The 25,552-nt window shown below is 36.2% G+C and overlaps 1 protein-coding gene across 1 annotated transcript in view; it reads left to right on the top strand.

Annotated features, from left to right (window-relative positions):
• Positions 1 to 11,575, top strand: part of LOC122972654 (GTPase IMAP family member 8-like) — a 41,712-nt gene extending 30,137 nt beyond the window's left edge. The window contains exon 5 of the transcript XR_006399802.1: positions 11,100 to 11,575. The gene's annotated coding sequence lies outside the window, so the exon portion shown is untranslated. The remainder of the gene's footprint in view (positions 1 to 11,099) is intronic.
• The last annotated feature ends 13,977 nt before the right edge of the window (positions 11,576 to 25,552 follow it).

The following is a 25,552-nucleotide window of genomic DNA, read 5'->3' as shown; positions in this document are numbered from 1 at the left end:
AAAAAGAAAAAACAATACTGGACAATTCTCTCTGAACCTCTTAAACACTTGAATTCTATGTTAAATTTCATCTTCCTCTTAAATTTGTTCCCTTAGATCAAAAACAAAACATATTGTCAGACAGTAACCAATACAATATCCAGTATTTGCTTTGTTGATGACAAGCTACATGATTTATTCTTTCTTTAGATTAAGGTCTTGCAGTTTGTCAGAGATCAGTTGTGCTTCTCTGGTCTCAGTTCTGAAGTCTAACCCCTCCTATCTGAGAGAGCTGGATCTGAGCCACAACAAGCTTCAAGATTCAGGAGCGAAGTTGCTGTGTGATTTTCTGGCGAGTCCACACTCTAGACTGGAGACTCTGAGGTCAGATACCATTTCTTACCTCTGTGCTGAGATTAATACGATGTGAAAGTTGTGGTGACACTAAACTGCAGACATAAGGATGATGTTATGTTGATCCACATTGAGTATCTTACTATTTATGACTCTTTTCTTCTTCAGTGATTTAGTATTGATTGTGTCAGAGTTTCAGATTTAAAGGCTTAATATAACAAGAAAATGCTGCATTGGCTAATTATCTGTTAAGTGACTACCTCATTATTGAAGTGGCATGTTGTCAATGATATTAATGAGAGCTCTCACTGCTTGTATTTGACCATTTTTTAACCTGCATCCTGTTCGGTTCCGGTTTTTGTAGTTTCCATTTTCTAAACTTCTACATTCTAAATCTTCTTCAGCTCTGAACAGATTATGAAACATTGGATAATTTCAAGCAGAATAATCTGCTACTAAAGCTACATGATTTAATCTTTATTCAGATTGAGTGACTGCAATTTGTCAGAGATCAGCTGTGCTTCTCTGGACTCAGCTCTGAAGTCCAACCCCTCCTATCTGAGAGAGCTGGAGTTGAGTGAAAACGAGCTGAAGGATTCAGGAGTGAAGCTGCTGTGTGATTCTCTGGAGAGTCCACATTGTAGATTGGAGACTCTGAGGTTTGACACCATTTTTTTTTAAAATTCTGTGCATCAAGTTATGGTGACACTAAACCGCAGACATGAGGATGATATTATGCTCAACCACATTAAGTATGTTTAGAGTAAATTCTTTTTCTTCTTTGGTGGTTTAGTCCATTGTCTGTGTCAGAGCTGCAGATTTAAATCCTAAATATAAACACTTAATTATATGTTAAATTGCATCTTCCTCTAAATTTGTTCCTTCAAGTAAAAAACAAAACATCCTATCAAGTCAATTCAAGTTTATTCATATAGCCTATTTCATTTGACAGGTGTAAATTCAATGGGCTTAAAGCAAAAGCAAAATAATAGGTAAAGATCATACATGACAAAAACATAGCATTACATTAACATTACATATATAAAAACATATAAGACAACATATAAAATTAGAAGATAAGAAGGTATTATAATAAAGAGAGAAGAATAAGAAGGTAGTATAATTATTATTAAAAAGGAATAACAATATTAATACTGATTCTAAAATGAAAGTTTTACCCGTTAACATAACTAAAAGTGTGTGAAAAAAGATTGCTTTTAAAAGAAGACACTGTTGTAGCAGACCTGACTTCATGTGGTAGGGAATTTCAGAGAGTGGGGCCATAATGATTGAAGGCACCATGAGCTGATTTAGAATTTATTCTCGGTCAGTGAGGAGACCTTTATTTGATGATCTCCAGGGTCTGTCTGGTGTGTATTCAGAGAGTATGTCAATGATGTAGGAGGGAGCTAAGCCATCATAGCTTTAAAAACAATAAGTATTTTAAAATCAATTCTTTGTTTTACTGGGAGCCAGTGAAGAGAAGTTAAAACAGGAATGGTGTGTTCACACTTTTTGGTTTTAGTAAATACTCTCTGCAGCATTCTGCATAAGCTGCAGTTTATTAAGCACTTGCTTTGCCAGTCCAGCAAAAAGTGCATTACAATAATCTAGTTGACTTGAAATAAAAGCATGAACCAACTTTTCAGAATCTGACTGTTATAGGACAGATCTAACTTTAGGTATATTTCTATTGTGGCTGTCATCAAAAAAATTGAAATGGTTTTAAAACAGTATCCTGACTAAACTTTTACATATACCAGTCTGCCATAATCCATCGACATATTTTCCTCTGATCTCAACTATAGTTAAAATAATTCATAATTTCTTAGTCAGGATACTGTTTTGAAAGAATTTCAGTTTTTTTGATGACAGCACATAATGACACCTATTTGATTGAAATTGACCCGAGGACAACAGGAGAGTTAACATGCTCACAGGGTTTTACCGATAAGGGATTTAGCAGAGTGAATCTGGTGCCTCAAAGCCTTCTGACCTGCTTAAAGAATCTCTGTTTTGTCCTCATTTAACTGTAAGAATTATTTGGCCATCCAATATTTGACATCAGTAATGTTTTGGATGAGATCATTCACCGGTGAAGGTGGTTGGCAGAAACAGATATGTATAACTGTGTGTCTGATATGTTGTATTGTTGAATAATGGACCCAAGTGGAAGCATATACAAATGAAACAGTAGAGGACCAAGAATTGACCCTTGAAGAACTCCATATGGAATGCTGACTTCATCTGATTCAAAATTACCACAGAAACACAAAATGATCTATCAGTAAGGTAAGAAGAAAGCCAGTTAAGAACTGTCCCTCTTAAGCCTAAACAGTGTTCAAGGCACTGAAGAAGAATTACATGAGGTCAACCATATCAAAGGCTGCACTGAGGTTGAGAAGTACCAGAACAGAAACTTTATGGTTGTCAAAGCTACTTTTAAGATCATTCACAACTCTCACCAGGGCAGTTTCTGTACTGTGGTTAACTCTAAAACCAGACTGGCAAACATCAAATAAATTGTTATGTGACAGATACATGTGTAATTGTTGACATACAACCTTTTCAAGAACTTTTGCCAGGAATGGTAGGTTTGAGACTGGTCTATGGTTCTCAAGGATAAATGGATCAAGATTGCTGTTCTTTAACAATGGTGTTACAATAGAATGTTTGGGAACTGTGGGGAAGATTCCAGAGAGTAGAGAGGCATTAACAATTTCAAGGACGTCATCTACTATCAGACAGTAACATATATAATATCCAGTATTTTCTCATTTAAACAAATTTATGAAGCTATGCAGTTTTTAAACTGACTGAAATATTTAAACACAAGATGCCATGATTTTTATGGTTTCATGATTCCATGAAACTGAACTATTGTGGATATCTTGTCCATCATTGTTTTTCCTATTTTCCCAAAATCCAGCCTGACATAGTTGGTATTTTTGTAAACGTAGTTTAGTAGAATCTGAAATAAATGTCAGTGTTTTTTGCTTGTGTTTGACTGCACAACATGAGTTTGTATACATGGAGTCACTAGTGGAACCGCAAAGTTTGAGAGGTGAATTCACTACATCTTTATCGAAGTAGCAGCATGTTGTTGTGAATTTTAATTTCTAAAGTGACATCAAGTGACATCATTTATTCTTTATTCAGATTAAGGTGGTGCAGATTGTCAAAGATCAGCTGTGCTTCTCTGGCCTCAGCTCTGAAGTCCAACCCCTCCCATCTGAAAGAGCTGGAGCTAAGTGACAACAAGCTGTGGAAGTCAGGAGTGAAGCTGCTTCATGCTGTTCTGAAGAGTCCTCACTGTAGACTGGAGACTCTGAGGTTTGACACCATTTTTTACTTCTGTGCTGACATTGATATAATGTGAAAGTTGTGGTGACATGTCACGGGTTCACTTTCAATGATGGCTCAGACGACGAGAAACTTCAGTGTGGTGATTTTTTATTCACACCAAGTTCCCCAAACAAGAGTGGCAAAAATATTTACAGTGCAGAAGTGGAAAAACCCTAATAACAAAAAAAGTATTTACACGACAGGTTCCACACTGGCAGCTCGTCACCCACATTGTTACTCAGCCACGACCAAAAACCCAACCAACCCTAAATGAGCAGAGCTCCCCCTTATATATTCTTGGCCCCTCCCCCGGACAAACCAATTACCAAATTATAGACTCCTACAGTCAAATTTGACATCACAACAAACATAAATTCAAAAATCAATGATATATTTCGCATAAAGGAAAAATGGCACTAATCGCCCTCCATACAGCGATGGCCAAATACCCCCAAACCAAAATAAATCATAAAATATCACTTCATACAATGTTGATGGTATAGTCCATGGTCACATGACCCTCCTAAGCGCCACCAAGCGCTATTTATGGGGTGTCCAGGAAGTGCCTCAGTTTGGCCCATGCCTGGAGGCAACCAGAGGCAGCAGCAGCAGGTAAGTGTATATGTGTGTGTGTCACGTCAGCGCTGAATGTGCACCCTCGAATGCCTAGCGTGCAGAAAAGAGTTCGGACAGTGGGGAAAAGTTTGTGGGAGTGCAGGACCGCGGGACACAAGTGCGGGCCCGCAAGGAACAGTTTTAACCGGAGCATGGCTCCGCAGGAACAGTGGGAGCGCTGCGCGCTGTGCGCTCCCGGCACCGGCACTCTCTCTCCGGCCAAGAGAGAGAGAAACGCACGCCGGTTAGGGCATGATGGAGCGTTCACGGGCACATGACACAATATTGCGGACATAAAGATGATTTTTATGAGGTAAAATCCCTTTACATTCAAAATTTTGTTTTCAAATATTTAAATAGTATTTAATTATTTAATGTTAAACCATAGCTAACACTTAAAAAATATACTTTCAAACATTCAGATCTTTGTTTAAATCAATTTCTATAACATTAAAATATCTGTGACCACATACTTTATACTGATCCACACTGAGGATGTTTTTTGTCGTCATATTAATATAACATTGAAAAAGCTCCACTGGCTAATTCACTCTAAAGTCATTTTGTCATTTTTGAAGTAGCAGCATGTTGTCATTAATATTAACAAGAGCAGCTCTTCATAAATTTCACTGTGGCTGTTTCTGCTTGTACTATTCCTCCCTGCGTTATTTCTAACTGATCTGCTGAACAAATAGCTCCAAATATCTCCATATGTTGTTGTTTCAACCGATTTTAAGCACCGCTAATTAAGCTCATCAATTAAACTCAGTTAGGAATACAGTACAGTAAAGCAGGAAATGTTAGGTTTGCATTAACAGCAAAGTTACACAACTCTGATATGTAAAGCTGGCCAATCAGAACAGAGTGGACTCATCGGGAGGGGAGCCTTAAAGAGACAGGAGCTAAAACAGAGTGTAAAGAGAAACTGTGTATGTTGAGGGGCTGAATAAAGAGCCAGTATGAGATAAATAAGTAGTTTTTTGAACTGTGAATCATGCAGGGCTATTCTGGTGGAGTCCAAAAATAAAAATTTAGAGCCGAAATGAGCATAATAGGTCCTCTTTAAACTCTGAACAGATTATGAAAGATTGAATGATTTCAAGCAGGAACATTTTCTTCTGAAGTTACATGAATTATTCTTTATTCAGATTGAGGGACTGCAGTTTGTCGAAGACCAGCTGTGCTTCTCTGGCTTCAGCTCTGAAGTCCGTCCCTTCCAATCTGAGAGAGCTAGATCTGAGTGGAAACGAGCTGCAGGATTCCGGAGTGAAGCAGATGTGTAATTTTCTGAAGAGTCCACGCTGTAGATTGGAGTCATTGAGGTCAGACATAATTTTTTACTTCTGTGTTGAGATTAATATGATGTGAAAGTTGTGGTGACATTAAACTGCAGACATAAGGATGATGTTATACTGATCTACAATGAGTATCTTAATGGTAATGTCGGTTTTCTTCTTTGGTGGTGTATTCCATTGACCATCTCAGAGCTGCAGATTTAAATCCTAAATTTAACAAGAAAAAAACAACACTAGACAAGTTTCTTCATTTAAGTCTATCTAAATTCTATCAGACAGTAACAAATATAATATCCAGTATTTGCTCATTCGAACATGTTTATGAAGTTATGCTGTGTTAATACTGACTGAAATCTTGAAACACAAGATGCCATGATTTTTTATGGCTTCAGGATTCCATGAAACTGAAATATTGTGAATAATTGTTCTTCCTACTTTCCCAAAATCCAGCCTGATATGTTTGGTCTTTTTTAAAACTTTGGAGGTTGAGTACAATCTGATATAAATTTCTGTGGTTTTCACTTGTGTTTGGCTACACAACATGAGTTTGTAAAAATGGAGTCACTAGTACAGCTGCAAAGTTTAAGAGGTGTCTTTGTCTTTATTGAAGTAGTAGCATGTTGTCATTAATATTAATGAGAGCTCTATTTCACTGTTTGTACTTGACAGTTTTTAACCTGCATCCTGTTGGGTTCAGGTGTTTGGAGTTACCATTTTCTAAACTTCTACATTCTAAACCTTCTTCAGCTCTGAACAGATTATGAAACATTGAATGATTTCAAGCAGAATAATCTACTTCTAACGCTACATGATTTTTTTTTCAGACTGAGTGACTGCAATTTGTCAGAGATCAGCTGTGCTTCTCTGGCCTCTGCTCTGAAGTCCAACCCCTCCCATCTGAGAGAGCTGGAGCTGAGTGAAAACAAGCTGCAGGATTTAGTTTTGAAGGTGCTGTGTGATTTTCTGAAGAGTCTACACTGTAGACTGGAGACTCTGAGGTCAGACCCCATTTTTTTTTACTAAAATTAACATGATGTGAAAGTTGTGGTTACACTAATATGCAGACATAAGGATGATATTATGCTGATCCACACTGAGTATCTTAAAGCTGGAGTGTGGGACTTATGTCTCTACCTTCTGGCAGTGAGAGTAAAGGGGGGCATTCAGCTGTGATTATCATTAATATTAATGAGAACTCTTTTTCACTGTTTGTATTTAACATTTTTTAACCTGCATCATATTGGGTTTGGGTGTTTGGAGTTTCCATTTTCTAACATTTACATTCTAAACCTTCTTCAGCTCTGAACAGATTATGAAACACTGAATGATGTCAAGCAGAATAATCTGCTTCTAACACTATATGATTTATTCTTCATTCAGATTGAGTCACTGCAGTTTGTCAGAGATCAGCTATGCTTCTCTGGTCTCAGCTCTGAAGTCAAACCCCTCCTATCTGAGAGAGCTGGAGCTGAGTAAAAATGAGCTGAAGGATTCAGGAGTGAAGCTACTGTGTGAGTTTCTGGCGAGTCCACACTGTAGACTGGAGATTCTGAGGTCAGACACCATTTTTTACTTCTGTGCTGAGATTAATGTGATGTGAAAGTTTTGGTGACACTGAACTGCAGACATAAGGATGTTGTTTTGAGTTAAAAACCCCTTTCAGATGCAGACATTCAAATGTTGTTTACAAATTCTTAAATACTATTTAATTTAAATATATTTAAATTTAATGTTAAATCATATTTAACACTTTTGAAATGCTTTTAAACATTCAGATCTTAGTTTTAATATTAACATATTACATACATATTAATACATGGGATTTAACCTCAGATTTTATGCTGATCGATACTGAGCATCTTGTTGAGCTTCATATTTAACATTAAAAAGCCAACACTGGCCGATTCATTCTTAACTTCTTAAACATTTGAGCTTCACCTTAAATTTAATATTCATGGTCATTTAAATTTTAAAAAGACATTCATGTTTGTTCTAAACCTTTATGATATTTGATGTTTATACTGACTGAAACTTATGATATTAAAACTAAAGATGACATGATTTTTATGGCTTCATCAATCCATAAAACAGAAACATTGTAGATGTCTGGAGAATAAATATGTTCACAGTCCAAAATCCAGCCTGACATATGTGATATCTTTGTAAACTTTTGTATTTTGAGTAGAATCTGAAATAAATGTCAATGTTTTTTACTTGTGTTTGGCTGCACAACATGAGTTTGAATAGATGGAGTCACTGGTGGAGCTGCAGAGTTTTAGAGGTGAAGACACTGTGTCTTTACTGAAGTAGTAGCTTGTTGTCATTAATATTAATGTTTATATGTTTAATATGGATCTTTTTCACTTTTTGTATTTGACAGTTTTTAACCTGCATCCTGTTGAGTTCAGATGTTTGGAGTTTCCATTTTCTAAACTTCTACATTGTAAACCTTCTTCACCTCTGAACAGATTATGAGACATTGATTTCAAGCAGAATAATCTGCTTCTAACACTACATGATTTATTCTTCAGATTGAGTTTCTGCAGTTTGTCAGAGATCAGCTGTGCTTCTCTGGCCTCAGCTCTGAAGTCCAACCCCTCCCATCTGAGAGAGCTGGACTTGAGTGAAAATTACCTGTATGATTCTGGAGTGAAGCCATTGTGTGATATTCTGGAGAGTCCACACTGTAGACTGGAGACTCTGGAGACCAAGAGGTCAGTAGAGAGTTGGAGTCAGTCCTTGCAGGTTTCAGCAGTATTGTATTAAACACAGTTGGTATCAAAGCAAAGATCCAGTATTTCCTGGTAAACCTCCAACCTTTTAAGTGGCTGCTTTCCTCAGTGAAACTGCGAGAGGAGAATAGTAACAGGCTTCAGGATTGGACAGAAAGAGAACAGTCAGCCAGTCAAATCAGCCAGAAGCTTATTGTAATCATGTGTTTGAGTTGATGTGAAGACAACTGTTGTTGTTGTTGTGTTCTTGTCTGCAGGAAACAAAGCTGGTTTACAGCTGACAGCTTTACAAGATGTATAGAGACAGTGGTCCTCATTCATCAAACTGTCGTACCATCAAATCTGATCTGAAAGTGTTTGTTCTTGCATTTCAATACTAAAGAATTGATCAGTTCATCTTGGTCAGAGCTCTAAGATCAGTCTGACTGCAGCCTGCAAATCACTATGTCACTCCACATTGTTCTCTCTCGGGCAGCTTATAAGTGAGCAGGGCACATCCCTTTGTCCGGCTCAGCAAATCAGAGCCCAGAAGCCCTGCCCCACTGTGATGACATTTTAGTCTTTGTTAGCCATCAGATTATATTGAACATTTCAGTCAATCTAGTCTTGCCAAAACCAATCATTTTTTGTCATTTTAGTCAAACTTGATAATGATAAGATGCAATCTTATCATTATCAAGTTTGAATCTGATGAAAAACAGGTTGAATGATAAATAATGCAGCTTAGCAGAAAGTGTCTGGTCTGATGGTATCAATAAAAGGAATACATCCATACATGGAACATGTTCTGAGTTACATAGTTTTTGAACTAAAATGATTTAACAACTGGGGCCCAATACTCTCTTTAAAACAATGAGGTCTGCACATACAATAAAACGTTCTGAAAACAATTTTTTGGTTGCCCAAAGTACATGATAAACTTACCTTTCTGTTCTGAACAACGGAAATGAAAGTAGTTAGCCTAATAAAATTGAAAAGAATACTGTACACACACCAATTGCAATCTGCTTGCATTAAAAAAATAGATCCGAGATCGTTCATTTGCCCTGCAGCAGTTTCACATCGGCAACCAACGGATAACCAACACTTGTGCTTACCGATATTCTCTCTCTCTCTCTCTCTCTCTCTCTCTCTCTCTCTCTCTCTCTCTCTCTCTCTCTCTCTGTCTCTCTCTCTCTCTCCCTCTCTTTCTCTCTCTCTCACACACACACATATATATTTGGATTTTTGGATTGTAATTTAGAAAAAAAGTCAATATTTTGTCTCCTCTATTTCATCAACAAAACAAAGAAAGATTTTGGTAAAGTTTTTATTTTTAAAATACATCTTTTTTCATCAACAATATTGCATGTTGATATAGTCACAGTTACTGTAAGATGACAGAAAAAAGGTTGTTGATGAACATATTTAGTCATACTTTTCGTTAACGAAACAATAGCCTCCATTTTTATTTGTCAAATGAAATTTCCAAAGCAGATAAGATGTTCATCAACAAACAGAGATTCTGGCTTTAAAATTAACAGCAGGTCACATGTAACAACAGTAAATTTATCACTTAACTGTTTCTGCACTAATGATGTGTTCAAGACTCTCAGCAGTTTACTTCCTCTGTGTACTCCTGTGAAATCTGCAGAGTAAACAGACCTGATGCCAAAAGTCTCTTCACGTCTGTGAGCTTGGAGCTCAGTGTGTTCACTCCAACACATTAACATGAGAGCTGAAAGGAAGCTGGCTATGCTGCACAGCTGTTCCACTTCTGGTCTGACCAGGACTAAAGTCCCTGGTGCTCTTTATACTGGATGTGCTTCATCACTGACTGACAGCTGATGAAGTCAGTCTCACTAAACACTGATTTATGACCTCTGTTGTTTCTTATTCTCTCATCAGCTTTGACTTTTGTCCTTGAAGAGTGTGAGTGAACATCCAAGAGTGTGTGTTGAGAGAGGATCGGCTGTATCCTGATGACCCTGAGAGGTTGAAGCAGCAGCAGCAGCTTGTGTGTAGAGAGGCTGTGACTGGGCCATGTTACTGGGAGGTAGATTGAAGAGGAGAACTTCATCCAGGAGTGACTGAAATGAATCAGAAGAAGTGGAGATGACTCTCAGTGCTGCAGTCTGAACTGATCTGAGAACAGCTCCACTGTCAGACACAATGTCAAGTCCATCATCATCCCTGTGTGTTCCTCTGGATCTGTCAAAGTATCATGAGTGTATCTGGACTGCTCTTCTGCTGCTCTGTCCTTCTACACAGTCTCTGCAGACACACTGACATTCCACTCCACTCAACCACCTCCATTCTGGCCTTCCGTAGGGGCGTGTTTTGGCTGGAGTCAGACATTCTCACGTGCAAAATAGAAAATCCTTTATCTGAGAGAAAACAAATGATCTCCCTGAGTTGATTACCTGAGATTAAGTTAAAATCAAAGTTTATACGTTTCACCATGGTCATTCACATTTAAACATGAATTACATAGTTCAGTACATCACTCAAATATTAAGAAACACACATCTATAATGTAATCACTATCCCAATACCCTGAGTTGAACAACTTGGTTAGGTTATATAATAAAATTTAAAATGCAGTCTTTGTTGATTATACTTCTATTCAGCTGATCCAGCTGTGATCAGCTGCTGCTGTCATCAGAAACAGACGTCACTTCATGTGACTCTTCAGAGGAAAGGGCGTCTCATGTCTCTACAAACATATTTCCTCGTCTCCTCCTCTCTCCTCGCATGGTTTCCTTGCATCTCTCCATGCATTCATGTGCAAGTGAAGGAGACGTAATTTAAGAGGCTTGGGATGTACCCATTGACGAACTAGCAGAGAATGGACGACAAGAAAGGCAAGAAAGTCTGGAGGCATCTGGTGGACAGGTGGAGAATGACAAAACCAAGGGGCTGAAGGCAGTGACAGAAGCAGAATGAGCAAAGGACACAATATAAACAGCACCAAGGCAGGAATCACGACTAATGCGCACATAAGACCCTGATGATCTCCCTCAAAGAATAAACAGTACTTTCACATTCACTAAACTTACATGAGATAAGGGCAAAATTTATATTGATCATGTGTCTTATACACAAACATGCAGCCAACAACTCATTTTCATTTTCCTGATGCTTTTGCTTTTGTTTCTACAAAAAAATTGAGCGGTATAACTGTTATACTGAAACTGATGATATAACTTACTGTATGCATCCTATATGTAAATAGTGTGGGAAATGTCAATAGAGTGTGTGTGAAAATATGAATATCAATACAAAAGAATTGTGAAGCACTGACATTTGACATTTTTAGTAGTTATAACTAAAAAAACATATTGAGTCAACATATTTCTTGTATTTTTTTAAATCATCATTTAAATCATCATTACAATATTTTAGAAATATATTCTGAAACAGAATATATTTCTAAAATAATTACAAAACATATGTTCAGTTTTAATTTCCTGTAGTAATATCAGCCTACTGTTACTTTTAAACAAGTATTTTGGTATGAAAAACCATAATGTATATATCTAAGGTATGGAACAGAGACAAAAAGTGAACAAACTGCTGTAGCTACAAGTCATGGACAGACAGTGTATCGCTGACAGGCATTTTGAAGAGCAACGACCAAAACTGAATGTGAATGTCTGTTAGTTGTATATAGTTTTCCTAGTAATTCAGGAAAACGTGTTTATTTTTGGAAACTTGATTGTCCACCCAACTGAAGCTAAAAAGATTTTAAGGTTCTGTGGGGTCTGACAGACAATAAATATGCCTTCATAATACTGAGACACAATTAGGAAACTAATATTGGGTTGTTCATCTGGCCAAATACAAAAACTAGTCTGCATATTATAGTTACTGTGTTGTTATATTGTTGACTGATAAACATCTTATTGATGTTTGATGTTCACTGTAACTAGTGACATTTTCTATATAACTTTTTCTCAGAGTTTATGCTTAATAGTATTTTTCCATTATTCTACTTTTTCTTTGCTAATGTTATCATCTGTTTGTTATTTTGTCTTCTTTCTCTATAGTTCATGAAATAATGCTGTATGTTAAACTGATACCACTGTATTGTATGTTGCTTGTATTTTTATAACTTCTTCAGAGCTCAAACAGTAATGCTGCCTGTGTAAATCAGGAAATAAAAGCACTGACAGTTAAGATGAACTTTGTACGTTTCTGCCCAGCAGAGAGCACTGCAACCCCATCATGTAGTCAGTCGGTCTACAAAGATAAGACCGACTTTGAAACCTGTTGCCTCTGATTCTACTAACTGCTGAATTGTCTCATATCTGTTTTTACACAGTCCACTTTAAGCTTGCTGTAAATGTTTCACATAAAACTCAAATAACAACATGAAGGAAGCAGGTGAAAAAAGATAACTATTGCCTGTCTTTCCTTTTCATACACTTGATAGCCTATCTTACATTTTCTGTGAGTAAACATATATTTCTTTAAGTCAAGAGGATTTCTACAAATCAAAAGGGGACAAAGTGTTGTTTCTCAAAGTTTAAAGTCTGTCTCCTGGTAAAGAGACCCTCATTTACTGACACATATATAAGTTAATGCTGATCTGATCCTTTGATTTCAATAAATGACGTGAAGGGTAGTGTTGCACCAATCTGACAGGAATGTTTGCTGTTTCAAGGTTTCGGTTTTGATTTTCATCACATTCAGGTTTGCTTTGGGCAGTGTTGATATAATTCAGTTAAACAGTTGTCAGTCCTGTCAGACTGCTGTCGGGCTCATAAGGAGATCATCTTTGTCAATTAATTATGGCTCCATATACAGGATTCTCCGTCTGTTTTCTCTTGTGGATTTTCTCTCCAGCAGCAGGAAAAGGTGAGCAGTCAGATGTAGGTGTGTCATGCATGTTGAATATTAGATTATAAACAGAAAATATTGCATAAATCTCACTTCACATAAACTGTACTTACTGTACTGTAAATATTTGGGCATGTGCAGAGACAGCCTATGTTTGAATAAGAATATGCTTCAAAATAGTGCATCTGTACATGTGCAAGTACTTTAAATACTGTCAGAAAGAAACATATTTCTCACACAAAGGTTGTAATGTTTATTTTGCATGTAGATAATTCAAAAATATAGGTTCTGATGCCTTTTTGGAAGATGAAAAGCAACAATATTCATTAGTTTTTGGAAAAATGCTGCTTCACTATTATTATTTAATGTAAGTATTAAATGCAACATAAAGAGTTCAAAGTTAAAATATAATTACTTGTTGAAATACAAAGTAAACTGCAAAAATAAACTTGCAAAATAACTAAATTAACAATTTACAAATCAGATGTTATAACAGAGTACTTACAGATAATGCTTCAACAAGAGCATTTGAGAGTAGCCTGTCAATACTTGTTTGGTTGCAGTTCTGACAAAATAGTGGATGTAACAATGTTAGTTAAACTGTTATGAAACTCTTTCACATAATGGTTGCTAGTAGCAACCAAGCACAATGTTAAACTGAAACCAACAGCTTATAGTAGAATAAAACATTCTTTATTTTTATAGCACATTTAAACAGAGTTTACAAAATGTTTTGATAGAAAAAACAAAAGCAGGATACTCAGAAAGCATAAAACAACAGAAAACCAAACAGTAAGGCCAAAACAAAACAAAAGCAAGACAAATTTAAGATAAAGTTAAGACAAGAAGGCAAGATACGCAGAAACACAGTAGAGAGAAGCTCCTCCTACCAGCAGGACTGGCCATACATGAAAAATACACTGTACATACAAGTTAAAATATAAACTAAATTTACATGGTCAGCAAGACTATCCAACAATAGTCACTTGATACTGAAGGCTGTAATGTGTGCCAAACACTCCCCAAACGTTCCATCAGCCTGCAACAACAGTCAACAACAGTTTCTCCTTTTTATTCGCTCTGTTTCTGTGATATGATGCCCTCAGGGATGTTTTGCACAGAGAAATTTTATCTGAATACTTGTGAGCAGTTTGTTACCTGCAGAAAAGCATGTTTGGTTGTGAAAGTGGAATCTCATTGGAAAAAAAGGCTTTATATCTAAATTTAAATGTGTTTTCCTGTATGTGTTTGTTTCCAGAGTTCACTGTTACCTGTCTGAATTCGGAGGAATGTGTGCTCCCGTGTCAGTTCCAATCTGATGGCAAAGGTGCGAGGATCATGTGGCACAAGAAGGAAGCTGTGGTGAGCTGCACGCGCTATGGCAACACCAGCTTTGTCATCGGCCACGACTCACAGGCCGATGAGTACAAAGGAAGAACAGGCCTGTACACTGACCAGGTCCTGAAGGGAAACGCTGCACTGCTGTTGAGAAACGTCACTACACAAGACCAGGGCAACTACGTCTGCATCACTATGACCGAACCTCGCACCGAGTCTAGCATCATCTCTCTTGTTGTAAAAGGTACAAACTGCTGTGAGGAGGAGTCATATTTTTGTCATGTTTTGGCAACTAATGATTTTCATTATCAGTTAATCAGTTGATTATTTTCTCAACTAATCATTAAGTTGTCTGGTACATAAAATGTCAGAAAATGGTGAAAAATGTCGATCACTGTTTCCAAAAGCCCAAGATGAGGTCATCACATGTCTTGTTTTGTCCCAACCAAAAATCCACAACCGAGGACTAAAGAAACCAGTAAATATTCACATTTGAGAAGCTGGAATCAGAGAATTTGGATTTTCTTTTAATTACTTCAAACAATCTAAATTATCAAAATATTTGCTGATTACTTTGATAGCTGACAACTAATCGATTAATCGACTAATCATCACAGCTCTATTATTGTTCAGAGGCCATTTTTTGAAGATTCTTACCAGGAAACATCTCATTAGTTGCTAGTAATTGCCTGTCAAATTGCTCAATGCTTTGGAAAATAAAAGACTGGCTACATTTATCAAAATAACAGCTGTATGACATCCTTTGGTTTCTTGCAATTGCACATATTAACAGTTAATGGCTGTCATGCACTGCAAAAAGCTTGCAAAGCGCCAATAAAAGGAAACTGTAAGCCAAATTTCACAAATTTTGTGAATATTTTTTTTAAAAAAGCTTTGCTAAGTTCTATGAGGGTTTAAATTCCTTCAACATGTTTATGAAGACCTAATGACTGAAATTTAAATGTCAAATTTTACCTCTACAGAGTATCTTTAACAAAGTTCTGTTCCGTAGCTCTGGTCCAAGAGGTTGACATTGAGTTCAGTGGTGATTCAGTTACCTGTAGAGCTGAGGGTATCTACCCTGCTCCGAACCTCACCTGGTCTACAGATCCTCCAAGTGATCCTGGACTCCTCAAGGACAAAACAAAGAGCCAGAAAACCCGACTCGGCTTGTATGACATCGAGAGTTCACTAATGCTGAAGGAAAACACTCAGACTTACATTTGTCGTGTATCCAGCGACACCAACAAAAAAACAACCTTCCTGAAGCATGAAGGTAATGAAGTTTTGAATTTTTGGTATAAAGTTAACTTTGCTGCACACAAACCATCATGTTTTACTCTTTGTTGTAGCTTCTATCCAGGCCTGTCCAGGCCGCGACATGATGCTTCCCTGCAGTTTTCCTCACAGTGTCCTTCAAAGCTTTAAGCTCACCTGGAGGTTCGGACGCTCAGATCCAATCCTCTCGATCAGCGTCACTAATCAGAAGTCTCAGGTAAAGGTTTGGGATCATTGGAAGCTTCATGTCCCCAACGACCTTTCAGCGTCGAGAAGCCTGAAGCTGCACAACCTGAAGTCAGAGCACCAAGGAACCTTCACCTGTGAGGTCAGCACACCTGAAGAGAAGTACATCACCCAGACTGACGTCACCTTAACTTCAAGTAATGACACCATCACTGCTATTTATAAACCACATTGATTATGTTACAGGAATCTTAATAGTTGACTCTGTAGTGAGCAGTTAATTGAGATTTTAAATACTTTGTGTCATTCTGCAGCATGACTTTTATTTTTGCATCTTTAAAATGAGAACCATGAAATGCTGGTGGGATTGTTAGCAGAAAGCACAGGTGAAGAAGTGAAGATTGATTTGATTTATTGATCGGGACAGTGTGCAGTTTTTTTGTGGCCTTGAATGCATTGATAGAACTACAGTTCTTCATATCATCAAGCAGGACTTTCCACTGAGCTGTGGCTTTTGTAGAGAAAGCTGACTACCTGAATGCAGTGCGACGAAATGGTACAATCTTGTCTAGAGGATATTCTGGAGGATCTAATAGAACTTACTGAGCAAGTCTACACAAAGTCACATAGTGGAGGAGGGGCCAAACCATTTAACACTTTATAAACTAGGCACAAATCTGAGAATAATCTAAAATTGTCAAAGCTCAGTAAATTGTATTTCTCCAGTACCCTACAGTGATGGAGATGCATTGGCTTTTTGTTTTTTGAGTTTGTTTGTATAAGGACTCAAGAGGTTTTACGGCTGTTTCTCCAGCCTGCCGCCAACATGTGATGCAATAGGACATATGGGAAAGAATCATAGCTGCATAAATATCTTGGCTGCATCCAAAGAGAGACAGTTTCAAATATGTCTAAAATTTGCTAAGTTGTACTTGGTTTTAACTGTTTTTTTAACATGTTTCTTAAAGTTCAAATTTGGATCCAGTGTCACACCAAGATATTTAAAATCATTAACTATGTCCATTTTTTCACCTTTGATAAAAATATCAGCGTTAGGAGGTTGTACCATAGTTTTAAAGAAAAATGTACCTTTTGTCTTGTTTACATTTAGACTCAGACATGATTGATCCAACCGATGTGTGATCCTTTCCAATGCAATTGTTAGATTAGCAGCAGCTAAACGTAAAACTAAGTAAAAGTAGTAATACCACAGTACAGAAATACTCTGTTACAAGTAAAATTCATGTAATCAAACATTTACTTTATACAAATGTATTTGCATAAAAATGTACTTAAAGTACCAAAAGTAAAAGTATTAATCTTACAGAATGGCCCATTTCAGACTAATGATAATCATTTGATTGTATTGTAATTATTGATGCATGAATGTGTACATAACTGTGTTGCAGCTAGCAAATGTTTGGCAAATTTTAAGATAGATATATAAATAGATAGATATTGTTGTTATTGAAATTTGTCTCCACAGTCCATATTATGTCGTACAAACCTCCAGAACATAGATACATACATAGAAAAACACATATACATACTAATTCATTACATACATGCAGACAAAAAGACTACAATACGTAGCTGATCTTGTGATTAGTGAACAATGGAATTGAATTACTTTATATACTGCTGGGTAGTTTATGAATTTCATCCAGGGGATCAGTTAAGTCTTCAATTATCTTAACCTAATAATACATCACAATGTATCTAGTTGATAATATTTATGTATTATTAATAGTAATCTGCAAAGAAATTATCAAATAATTGCAGTGGAGTAAAAATTACAATATTTTCTTCTGTTCATGGCAAGTAAACTAGTTTTTTCACAGAGCGGCTTGCATGGCTGTAGACTCTTAGTCTTGTTATATTTCTGTTAGTGTTGCAATAAAACATATACAGTATACAACATGTTTATTGGTGAACTTTAGTTCAAATATCCACCTACCAACACTAGAGGTTAGATAATCACCACCTTGCTCCAACTCTGTACTTAATGCACAGCAAATGTCAAATTATTCCTTTTCCCACAGTCCACAAAACCTAAAAGTGTTCTTTGCAGCAACTAGCCCGGACACCTGACAACCCAAATGATCTGTGATGTTTTAATGCAAACAGTTTAGAGAGGAAACAGATATAAGGCTGGTTGGGGAAATGCTGATATTTGTCAGTAATGTGTGTCTAATTCCCTTTTCAGAGTGTAAAGAGAACATCTACATCTCCGTCATCAGCGTACTGAGTGTCTGCCTGTGTCTGTCCTTTGGGGCGCTAGTGTACCTTCCCTTTAGAGGTGAGTAATTTAACTAGTTTATTAAAGAAACAAACTGAAGCTGAGTCACACCATGATCATAAAAGAGAGGAGCTTAATGTTGTGGTTTGACCTAGATCCTTTCCGTTCATGTAATGTCAGATAAAGAAATCGCTTAATAGACAATTATCTAATGAGATACAGTTATACGATAGACGTGTTATCTTGACTTGAAGGACATTAAAAATAATAATTACGGTAACGTCTGCATCACATAAAAGCAGCATTGACATTCTGCTTTTGCGTTAAAATAATTATAACAAAAATCACTCTAATTGGCCTAATAGTATTGAATTTTCTGTATATAAATTTTTGAGGGGGAACAGTTTCACATTGCATATGTTAATGTTAACACCAAACCAAATGTTACCAGTAATTATCTGCTTTGGCTTCTATGTTTATACTCATACTGCTTCCCATCAGTAACCATCTAGATCTAATAGACACCATTTAACACTATATAGCATTTAATAGCAATATTAGCCAAGAAAATGTTAGTGAAAATACTTTAAACTCAGCTGATTATTTAAGTAAAGAAAGCTCACAAACATGTTGCTCTATTCAAAACGTTTATTTTTCTGTACGAATTTCTGCTTTTATGTCTCGTTAAACTAAATAAATCTTTCATTAACTTTTCACATGATAAATTAAATTGAACTCTGGGGTTACATTAGCTGGTTTGCTAGCAGCACTGTTGATTATAGAAAGTTCACAAACATGTAACTTCTGTTTTTACTGAAACTATTTAGCTCTTGACTCTTTGTAAAAAATCTTTGAATGTCCATCATCTGTTTTTTAGGACACATTTTGGTTCTTTGACAAAAACAATAATAACTACTAATAAAAGCAAAGGACAACAAGTTAACACTGAAGTGGGTCGTAGTTAAAACCACTTATGCTAAAGTCAATTCACACAAGGAAATTGTGAAGTTCTAATTTACAAATTCAATCCAAAAGTCAAGTCAAACTGTTATCATGGTGTGAGCTGAGACTGGTTACGAATAAAAACAGAGAGAAGTGACTTTTGTTTCAACCTAAAGATAATTAAAAATGCTTATGGTGAAAATATAATTAAGCAATTTTTAAAGCCATTCAATCCCAAAAATGTATTAAGGTTTGAGAAAGTTGAATAGGGATGACGCCTATTGTTCAAAATGTTGAACTTGCAAAGCCTTAATGATTTTCAAATCTGGAGTGTTGATGCATCTGTCTTGGTGCACAGAGTGCAAATAGTTCAATTACATTTTTTTGGCTTTCTATGTGTTTTTAAAGGACGGGTTCACAGTTTTTCAAGTGTGTCTTAAAACAACAGTCAGGTGCCCAAATGAGCATTGAAACATGTTTTTCTTGCTGTAATCATTCCTCCTGTTCATATTGACCATTAGAAGATCCCTTCATAATGTACTTACAATGGAAGTGATGGAGGACAAAATCCACAGTCCTCCCTCTGTGCAGAAATGTATTTAAAAGTTTATCTGAAGCTAATATGAAGCTTCAAAGCGTCATCCAAATGAGTCAAATCAAGTAGATATCTTTCAACGTTACAGTCTTTTTAGTGCCAAAGTCCCTCTTTTTGTTACTATACTTCCACCTGCAGCTCAACAGGGAAACACTGTCTGAGGAAACACAAAGAGGGAATTTGATGCTAAAAAGACTGTAAATGTGTCAGATATCCACTTGATATGACTAACTCAGACTGCTGAAGCCTCATATAAGCTTCACATCAACTTTAAATGACTGTGTGGACACACTGTGGATTTTGGCCTCCATCACTTACTTTGAAAGCACATTTGAAGGATCTTTTAATATCCAGTATGAACAGGAGGAATGAATACAGTGAGGAAAACTTCTTTCACTGTTCATATGGACACCTGACTGCTGGTTTAAGACACACTTGAAACACTGTGAACCTGCCCTTTAAGTCAAAGTTGAACTTTTAACACTGAACTGTTATTTTCTCACAGACAAGATTGGAAAGAGACAAAGGACGAGAAGAAGAAGAAGAGATGAAAACGCTGAGGGTTTGAATGAGGCAATGAATCCAGCTGACAGATAAGATTTGATCAAACAGAAAGACGTGTTATTACAGCAGCAAACAGTAATGAGATAAGACAGGAAAATTTGATTTCAATTTTGATAATTATTACACACACATCCACATCAGTGTGTAATTTATGACCTTCAACAGTTTGTTTCTCTTTGTTTGTCAACAATGACACTCAGTTTGAGAACAGTAAACCTGTTGTAAAAAATCTTTTGTGAGATTGTAAATATGTAGTGTACATATTATAGTGCTCTTGTTTTGTATTTTAGGTCAACTGTATTAATTATATTTTCTTACTATTGTTTTATTCTTGTAGACGTCCCCTTTATTCTCCTGTTAGTTTTGTTGTAGCTGCTTTGGTAGGACAAACCACACCTTGATCATTCTTTTAATACCTTACGTCAGGTGATCTCACGTCATCTCCAGTATAGCTGCACCTGCTATATTGGAGATGACGTGAATGTGGTGCACATTCCACCTGAGCAGAGGTCCAACCAGAATAACTGAAAACACCTGTGTGGGTGTGAAGGGCCTTAAACAACAAACAAAAAAAGCAACAAAAAGCTATTTGGCTATTTAGCAAACAATATTTGGCCTCTGTTATGTTTTTTTTTAATCTGCAGTGAAAAAGAATGAGCTCCTTTATTTGTCACTGTGGTTAAAAACTTCATCCTGCTCTTTTTTTCTATAAACATACATGTGTCATAACTGTCAAATGATCCTGTGACTGTTTACTTCTGTAATTTTATAATTCTGAATAAAAAAAGTTTTGTAATTGAGTGTGGGATGTGTAATCTGTTAAAAGCCCATCTGTTGGCAAACTGTTAGAATGTAATAATGGACCGTAAAAAAATCACAAGAGATTAATTCACTTAAAAGCCTGATCAATACATCAACAGGCTGATTTTTTTTGTATATATATGTTTTTTTTTCATTACCATTTCATTATAAGTCCATCACATTTATGGGGATTAAATCATACAACTAGTAACATAACAATGTATTCCTCCCCTAATTCAGTTTCTACATCTGTACCTTCCCCATCATTTAAATCCAATCATTGATAGGTGTAATGTTCAACATGTAATGTTATTTTCATTTGTTGCAAAATATCCTGCCTCAGACATATCATGCTGTGTGGTTACATTAAAAGTTAATTGTACTGTTTAAATGAAAGATACTAAATTTTTAATATCTGGAACATCAATTTCAGTTTAAACTAGAAGAGTGCAGTCAGTAGAATGCAGATGTCCACCAGGTGTTTTTGATAAAGGGTTTTTGTATAGTCTCAGTTTTCTTTAAGATGCATAGAATAGTGTAATGGTATTATAACCGAGCGTCCTGGGTTCCCCTAACTGTATAAACTAAATAAGGAAACAGTAAACGGGGCGATAAGTCCAGACATTTTAAACAATTTAGAACATTTTGTTGTAACACACCACACAAACTAAAACCCCTCCCTACCTCCTCCTCCCCTCCCAAACAAGGAAGAGTTGAATCTCACTCAATTGTCCCTTCCAGCTCCCTTACAGTCAAGATGGCGGCAAAGCTAACAAAAACGGGGATTTATTAATCTCATATCATGCCTAACTGTAGTGGATCATAACATATTGGGTATGGAATTAATCTTCAGATGCTCCAGTTAAAAAAAAATTAAACTTTTCTATGGATGTCAGTGTTTGAACCACGTCAAAGGCCATATGCTCAGAAATGTTTCTCTTTTTTGTCTACAGTGCGGCTGAAATCACTGCAGGGAAAACTCTCTCAGTAAAAGCCAGAGTTTATAAAAACACATAAAAGTATTTCAATTAGGAGAGACTCAATTTCTTATGAAGATATTTTTTGAATAAGCATGATAGATGAAGGTGGAAAAGTCTTTGGCGATTAGACCCCATTGTGATGTCACTGGATATGAAAGAGCGAGATGAATGCGAGAGCAGAATAGGATAACCTCCGATGGAGTCTAGACACTGGTGGTGGTGATGGATAGGCATGGATTTTGGCGGTGTAGGTAGCAGCTTCATGTGAACCCGGGCCTGGTGCTGAAGTGATTTTAAAGTGATTTTCACAGCTGAGCTGTGATTGGTGGTTAGAGATCGTGGAGGAATCTGAATTGATAACCAGGAGTGATGCCCCTGAAAAGCTGATGTGAAAGAGGGAGGAGCAGAGGAGAGAGAGAGAGGAGTGGGAAATGAATGAATGGTTGAAGATAGTCTTCCTGCCTGAATTTACACTAAGCTTCATTTGCTTCCTTGTCTTTGTCTTTCATGTGTGAAATGATAAAAATCTGCTGAGACCAGTCAGACAACTTATTAAACATAAAGATAAACAGAAGCCGACATCTGCAGAGAGGATCTCAGTTTCATTTCGTTTATAATTAGGGTTAACTAGGGTTAACAATTGCAGTTTTTTGTTATGATCTTAAATACTGGAAGTATTTTCCCAAATCTTTTACTACAGTAAAAATGTCAACACCACAATGGAAGAAAACAGGCTTTTACTACAAATGTTTCCCATTAAAATGTTCTCGAGTCAAATTTCTAATGAAAAGCACTGATGGTGAGAAATAATCACAGACAGCCTGTAATGAAAATTTATTTCTGTATTATTTTGTATTAAATGTTTATAAATGTGAGTGTTTTTTGTGTTTAATGTTATTTTTATTTTACATTTTTATTGTTTTTCTTTTTTTAATTTAATTTATTATTTTGTATTATTACTATTTTAAAATTTATTATCATAGTTTGTATTTTTATTTTATTTATTTTGTTTTAGAATTTTAAGTTTTACTTATTTCATTCATTTTAACTGTATATTACTATTATTATTATTATGTATATCTTTTTTTTTTGAGTTCCTGAAAAGTTGAAGATAAGAGGAAGAAAATATTTATATGATCTATGTTTATCTTTTCATCCAAAAAGAGTAATTTCTGTTTAACACTATGCTATTGTAAATATATAATTCTAAATATATTAAATATATTATAAACATGATATAGATAAGCTAATAATGCACTATAACATGGTATATGACAGAGATCAGGCATTTTGAATTCCTAATGGAAAATGTAGTTTACATTTGTCAGAAATGAAGGTTACACTAACATAAGTGCAAGGATTTTGGTTAATTTTCAAACAATTAAGAACTTAATGTATTGTTTTGTCTTTCTTTTCAGTTGTAGCTTTACCTCCACAGCAAGATGTGAAAAGATACAAGAAGGTCTTATGTGAGTTCAGAATAGGGAAGAAATTGATATCTTCCTGTATGGCTTTTGGAGTGGACAGGGACACAGTGGTGTCCAGTGCTGTGATTGCAGAGCTTGTCATCGTGTCAAAGGCAAAGTATGAAGAACTCCTACAAGGCCACTGCAGAGGGCAAAAGCTTCAGATATTTATCTTAAAGTGTTCAGATGCTTTAAGCAATGACCCTATACTGTTGTCAGAGGTTGAGCTTTTGAAAAAAATGGAAAGATTCTCTCTATAATTAAGAGAAAGTAAAAGACAGGGTGCTGGTTTGGCATGGGTATGGATTTCTCTATTTTCTAAGCAGGATGAAATTACACTGCATGTCATAATGTCACACAGATTCCCAAACAAAATACCAAAAGATATAGAGTAGGGATGTGCAGAGGGCCCAGTATTTGTATTTGTATCTGTATTTGTTGAAGCAGCAAAATTATTTGTATTTGTGTTTGTATTTGAATAAAAGTGGAAAGAGTCTTAAAATTCCTGTTTTTGTTTTTATGACACTTAAATTTTAGAAAATTAAAGTGTTCATGAATAAACTACCTTATGAAGGAGGTCACCACACCAGGTCTCAAACTGGAGTCTCCCAGATCATAGACAACTGCACTGACTACTGAGCTAAGAAGAACTTCAAAGACAATTATTGCTTTGCACTTTTCATTTATTGCCTATTTTTTACAACCTAACTTTGATACACTCTTTGGAGCACTTTGTGTGTGTAAGTAGCTCAGTTTTATCTCTGGGAAACACCCCCAACTCCAGGAATGATGTCCAAATTAGGATATGTGCGTCAGACTACAGAAACCATCTAAAGTTTAACTTGAGATGCCGACAACTCAGATACCAAACAGCCTACATGTAGGTTCTACAGTGAAAGGCCACAGAGCTGGAATGATGCTAGAGAAAGTGTAGAACCAGCTACTGAATGAGAGAGTGAGACAAGTGCATTTCACCATTGAAGCTTTGAATAAAGAGGCTGATGGCTTACTCTTTGAAATCACATCTGCCCAGTGCAGCCTTGGAGAAGGTCACTGTGTTGGCCTCTCTGTCTCTGTTTGCTTGTTTGAACAGGAAAGAACAACACAAAATACATTTATTGTACCAAATGTACTGTATATTTAATTTCTTTTAGCCGTTTTGACAATTTAATGTTGGAATGTTTCATATATAATTTTTACATGCCATTTTAAGAGTACAGTAGGTGAACAGGCAAACTCTGGTAAAATAAGTTAAGTATATCTGTAGACTGAACTATAAATATTAAAATGGAAGGATTACATAATTAGATTTACTGAAATGACTACAGTGCTAGTATTTAACAGTTCAACACATTTCTTTTTCAGCCTTGTGTGCTATACTTGTACTGCACTACATTTCAGAGGGAACTGAAATACATTATACTCCACTACATTTATTTCACAGCTTTATACTGTGGACAACCCACACAGTGTTGGCCTCTCTGGCAGTTCTTCAGTGATTAGTTAGTTAGTGAATTTATTTGCTGAAAATGCTTACATGCTTCTGGCATATAACTGTAAAACTCTGATTATGGACTGGTGTCCAGTTTGGGACAAACTTGTAAGGCAATAGCTTAGGTGTGAGAGAATCATTGCATGCATGTGATTTAGCAGCATCTAGTGGTCATTTTCAATTATTCTACTTTTTCTTTTCCAACGTAGTCTTCTGTTTATTTTCTCTTCCTTCTCTATAGTTCATGGAATAATACTATATATTAAACTGATATCATTGTGCATTGTGTTGTGTTTTTATAACTTCTTCAGAGCTCAAACAATAATGCTGCCTGTGTAAATCAGGAAATAAAAGCACTGACAATTAAGATGAACTTTGTAAGTTTTTGCCCAGCAGAGAGCGCTGCAACTCCATCAGTTATGTAGTCAGTCGGTCAACAAAGAGAAGACCGACTTTGAAACCTGTTGTCTCTGATTCTACCAACTGCTGAATTGTCTCGTATCTGTTTTTGCACACTCCACTTTAAGCTT

This window comes from Thunnus albacares, chromosome 21, assembly GCF_914725855.1.
Source record: "Thunnus albacares chromosome 21, fThuAlb1.1, whole genome shotgun sequence".
Classification (NCBI taxonomy): domain Eukaryota; kingdom Metazoa; phylum Chordata; class Actinopteri; order Scombriformes; family Scombridae; genus Thunnus; species Thunnus albacares.
Note: the sequence above shows the minus strand (reverse complement) of the source record. Positions and strands in the feature narration are given on the sequence as shown.